Raw genomic sequence first — 5,991 nt, 5'->3', positions numbered from 1 at the left:
GATGTCATTAAACATATGACAACATGGATGAATCTTGAAGGCATAATGCTAGTGAAATAAGCCAGGCACCAAAAGAGAAATATTGTGTGTTACCACAAATGCAAACTCTGTGAAAAATGTAAAATAAATAGTTTGTATTGTAGAATGTAGGGGACCTAGTGATAGCAACTAGTGAAGGAGGAATGACAATCTAATAAGAACAGGTAAGTTATTGAGGGTAAACTTAATGTTATGGGAATGCTTAGGAACGACTATGGTTTGTTAATTTTGGGGGAGCATAGTAGGAACAAGTTGGCAGCAATGTAGTTATTTCAGGTTGTTTTTCTTATTTCTTTGTTTGGTTATAGTTTATTTTCTTGGGGTAGGGTAGGAACATGTTGGAAACAGTGTAGTTATTTTAGGTTATTTGTGTTTCTTATTCCTTTGGTTATGGTTGTTAATTTTCTTGGGGATATGGTAGGAACATGGTAGGAACACATTGGAAGCAATGTAGTTATTTTAGATTGTTTTTTCTTATTCCTTTGTTTTGGTTTTGTTTTAAATGGTTTTTTTTTTTGTTGTTGTTCATTTTTTAGTTTTTGGATAAAGTTTAAAAAAACAATGAATGAGTGTTTAAAAAAGTAAATTAGTAAATGAACAATGGGGGAGGAGGGGAATGGAATGTTTTGGATGTTCTTTTTTATTTTATTTTTTGGAGTAATGAAAATGTTCAAAGATTATGGTGATGTATGCACAACTAAATGATGATACTATGAACAACTGTACACTTTGGAGAAGTGTATGTTATGTGAATACATTTCAATAAAATTGTGTTAAAAAAGAGCAATTTACAAGTCAACTACAGTTATTTATAACAACATAAAGTTAAATAGTATAATTTTGAGATCATTTAAAATATAAATGCAAATAAGAAAGTTTTCAGGAATAAATATGCAAGTATTTGTATATAACTTATATACATGTATTTTAAAATATATATAAATTTTATGTATATACATAAATTCATATGTGTATAAAATATATATCCACATATATTGAGGATCTGTTTAGAGATCATGAAAATCTACTGAAAAACATTAAAGGGGGTGTAGATAAATGGAACAGTATATTATTTCTGTAGATAGTCTCAAAATCAATATGCTACATTATTTACATTTTTTTCCAGATAGATCAAGGTAGTGTTTCTTAATAGCAGCACCAGTGGCATTTTGGACCAAATCATTCTTTGTTGGATTGTCCTCTGCATTGTAGGATATTTAGCAGCATCCCTGGCCTCTATCCAAGAGAAGCCAATAGAAACTGCCCCCAAGCTCCATTTTAATGACCAAAAATGTCTCCAAACATTCGCAAATGTGCCCTGGGGGACAAAATCACTGGTAGTTGAGAACAACTGGATTAAGGATATACACATGCATGACAACACATTTGTGAAACATGAAAATACAATTTCTTTTAAAACCTTGTTGTAAGCAAATAGTTCTTGGAAAGAAATATGAACACAAAACATAAAGAAAAATGTTGATACATTAAGAAATTAATTTTATTAAAAATACCATGAAGAAATTGTTGAGAAGCCAAATCTAGAAGGTATTTGCAATTCATCTAAAGTGAAAGGTTATTTTTTTTAACTTTTTACTTTGAAATAACTTAAAACGTAAAAGAAAGTTGCAAAAATAATGCAAAAGCAATACATGAACTCCAATGTACCCCCTCACCCAGATACCCAGATTACCACCTTTTAGCATTTTATGACATTTATTATATAACTTTTTATCTATATGTATCTATCTATCATCTGTCTGTCTATCCATCTATCTAAACGTTTGAGAACAGGTTGCGTGTTTCATGCTCCTCTAATCCTTAACACTTCCAGCACATTTCCTGGGGACAAGGACTGTCACTGTGTCACCACGTTAGATGCAGCTACAAAGTTCAAGAAATTTAACCCTGACGTAAAGCTTGCAAATTTCAAATTTTTTTCAGTTGTCACAATAATGTTTTTTTTCCCCTGGGTTTGAAGATTGTTTTTGTAATTTTTATTTCAGTAACATATATACAACCTGAAACTTCCTCCCTTAGCTACATTCAGATATAATTCAGTGGTGTTAACTGCATTCACCCCATTGTGCTACCATCACCATCACCCATTACCGAAACTTTTCCATCAACAGGAGCAGAAAGCTGTGCCAATCAAGCTTTAACTCCCCATTTCCTGCTCCCTCCCCAGCCCCTGGTAACATGATTCTAGTTCATGACTCTATGAATTTTCTTATTCTGATTATTTAAAATCAGTGAGGTCATATAATGTGTGTCCTTTTGTGTCTGGTTTATGTCACTTCACACGATGGCTTCAAGGTTCATCCATGGTGTGGCAGGTTTTGGTAATTTGTTCCTTTTCACGGCTGCATGACATTCCCATTGTATGTGTATACCGTATTTTGTTTATCCATTCCTCAGTTGATGGACACTTGGGTTGCTTCCATCTTTTGGCAATTGTGAATAACGCTGCTATGAGTACTGGTGTGAAAATATCTGTTCAAATTCCTGCTTTCATTTCTTTTCAGTACATACCTACAAGTGGGATTGCTTGGTCATATGGTAATTCTACACTTAACTTTCTGAGGAACCAACAAACTGTCCTCCACAGTGGGAATTTGACATTCCCACCAAGAAAGAAGTGTTCCTTTTTCTCCACAAACTTCCCAATACTTGTTATTTTTTATTTTTTTAATGGTCATCATTCCAGTGGCTATGAAACGGTATTTCATTGTGGTTTTGATTTGTATTTCCCTGATGGCTAATGATGTTGAACTTCTTTTAATGTGCTCTTTTGGCCACTTTAATATCTTCTTTGGAGAAATGTCTATTCAAGTCTTTCAACCATTTTTTACAGAACAATTTTTGTTTATTATGTGAATTTTTACAATACAAACAAAAAATACAGAAATACAATTTATGAATTCAGCTAAATGAAGTTGGTGTTGTTTTTTTTTCTTTTTAAGAGGACATGATTCTCATTTATAGTAAAACAGAGACTGGACCAGGTAGAAACAGGTTGGTTGTTAGCTTCACACTTTTGCCTAGAAATGATCTTTAAGTGCATTTCCCCCTGATACTTACCATAAGTATAAGAAGAGAGTTAAGGGAAAGTTTGCTTGTTGTTTCCTACCATATGAAAGATGCTGTACTCTATTTTAGCAGGGCCAATATATGGGAAATTTCTAAATTAAATATTATTACAAAAATGGAGCTGTAATGAGATCTGGCTAAAGAGGGCACTACATGAGAATAGTGTATATTTAAAGAATCCAAAATGAATGAACAATCAAACAAAAAGGGTGTCACAAAAAAGCTCTATGTGCAGTGTAAGCATATAGGATTTTTCCCATGTGTACTTTTAAATGATGGAAATGTCAAAAAAAAAAGGGGGGGGGTCAATTGTGTTAGACTAAATTACATTACCGTATATGCTGCATTGAATGGAACTTCTGTGTTATAATTATCACAGAGAAGCATAGTTTGCATCATATTATAGCAATTTATCCTCAATGTAAACCTTCCAGAGTCCTTTTATTTTGGAAAATCCTATAAACAATCAAATAACCAGAACATGACTGAACAGCAGTAAAATGTTCTCTTACATTAAATTGAAGATACCTGTTTTAAAAAATAAAAAGGAAAAAAAATGTAGGAAAGGTACTTAGAGTTGTTACTTTCTAAGTATACAACAACCCTTGACAATTCAAGGCATCTTAATCTCCATCACAAGCAACAACAAAATAATAAGTTTTGTCATGCTATTAAATCCATCATTATGGATAAAACTGGTACAATTTGGTCTAATGGATCCAACAAACACTGATGTCCAAGCTGACATACTGGCAACTAATATGTAACTGCTGGTCAATAGAAGGTTTAAAATATCTTCCCTTTCTTCTTCATTTTCAATGTTCTTGAAGAGTTCTGTAGTTCTAATGTATGTTTTTGAGCTTCCCAGTTTGCTCTGACATCCTCAAACTGACAATGTTTTCCCTCTAGTTCTTTGTGCTGTGCTTCCAAATTCTTTTTCATTTGCTCATGGTGCTGTTGAAGCTCCGCTTCAGAATCCTTAAGTTTCTGAACTTTTCCTTGAACTTCCTATCAAACACCCGCTCCATCTCCATTCCATCATCTTCATCTTGGCTTCATTCCCCCTTCTTTCTTCCTCTATCTGTGCCAGAGGGCTCTTATTAAGCTGCCCTTTATTCTCATTATTATCAACTCCACTGTAAGTCACAGCTGCCACTTTTCTGCTTATCATAGTGCACATATTAGTGACACCTTTCAAGTCCTGCATGTGCGTTCTTATCAACATATTTCTTAGAATTGTAAAATCACAATGTTCACCATTTTCAACTTCAGCAACACCCCAAGGACTTTGCCTTCCTCTGACCCCTTTGCCATTAACTTCAATGATAGTATTTCTACCCACGTCAGCCAGAGGTTAACAGCCCTTTATCTTTTTAACAAGCTTATTTTATCTGTTCATCATCTGTTTCTGGAAATTCATAAATTTAAATTTATGTTCTTGGATTTTTTTCATTATCTCTTTTTTAAACTGTTGGCACTCCTCTAGTGTGAGTGTGTCTGCTTTGGCAATAAGTGGTGTGATATTCACTTTTTCATGTAAGTGCTTCATAAACTCAGTATCCAATGGTTAAATCCATATCCTGAAGGAGCAATGAAATTTAAGCAGCACTGCACCCTCCTGTCAGGCATCTGTCATCCGTTCACTCAAGATTCTGCATTTACATGGTCCCCACTTTTACTGTCAATGTAGTCGGTGACAGGCTGCCAACAACCACTGTTATCCACTGCATCTCTGCATCCTAGGGTATCAACTATTGTGAGCAGCAACTGAACACCACCTTCTTTGATTAAAACTTTGGATTGCTCCACCTGTACAGTCTTTTTTATTCTATGGGAAGGACCTGGATACTCTGGAGAATGCAAATCTGTGAGGAATAATGAGCTGATTAACATTGACTGTCCCAATCCAGACTCAACTACTATCATGAGTATGAATACAGGCCCTCTCTTCAGGTTTTCTGCACACTTCACTTGGGAGTTTTGCAAAGCCCATGTAGCCTTCCAGGTTCTTCTGTTGAGCCACCACAGCTCTGCTGCTGGTGCTCCTCTCCCCAGCAGAAGTGCATCTAGCACTTTGACCATTTCTTGCTTGGGTCATTTGCCATTTTGTTGTTGAGTTGCAAGATTTTCTTTATAAATTCTTTTTATTAAACCCTTGATCAGATATAAGCTTTCCAAATATTTTCTATTATCTCAAATGCATTCAAGACTCCATAAAAAACTAAATAAAGGAGAAAACAAGTAAGCTAATAAGAAAATGCAAAATTGAACCATGATTGCATAGCATTTTATATAACCCCCGAACTCCATACACTGATCCACAGAAAAGTAAAAACCTGCCAGTACCAGCAGTTGATGGAGAGGTGAAATCTGGTACAGCCAAGCTCTGCTAATTGTAGCATAAATTGGGACAACCACTTTGGAAAACAATTTGGAAGATTCAATTCCAACTCTATAACAGAAATATCATCATACATGACTGTTCTAGTTTGCTAATGCTGCTGGAATGCAAAACAGCAGAGGTGGATTGGCTTTTATAAAAGGGGGTTTATTTGGTTACACAGTTACAGTCTTAAGGCCATGAAGTGTCCAAGGTAACACATCAGCAATCGGGTACCTTCACTGGAGGATGGCCAATGGCGTCCGGAAAACCTCTGTTAGCTGGGAAGGCATGTGGCTGGCATCTGCTCCAAAGTTCTGGTTTCAAAATGGCTTTCTCCCAGGACATTCCTCTCTAGGCTGTAGTTCCTCAAAAATGTCACTGTTAATTGCAATTGGGGTATTTGTCCTCTCTTAGCTTCTCTGGAGCAAGAGTCTGCTTTCAATGGCCATCTTCAAACTGTCTCTCACCTGCAGCTCCTG

General features: G+C 35.4%; 1 pseudogene; it reads right to left on the bottom strand.

Annotated features, from left to right (window-relative positions):
• Window positions 1-3,915: 3,915 nt before the first annotated feature.
• On the bottom strand, window positions 3,916-5,197 carry LOC119540070 (annotated as a pseudogene).
• Between the last annotated feature and the right edge of the window lie 794 nt (window positions 5,198-5,991).

The sequence above is a fragment of the Choloepus didactylus genome, chromosome 7 (assembly GCF_015220235.1).
Source record: "Choloepus didactylus isolate mChoDid1 chromosome 7, mChoDid1.pri, whole genome shotgun sequence".
NCBI lineage: Eukaryota > Metazoa > Chordata > Mammalia > Pilosa > Megalonychidae > Choloepus > Choloepus didactylus.
The sequence above is the reverse complement of the archived record's forward strand: the minus strand, read 5'-3'. Positions and strand labels throughout refer to the sequence as shown.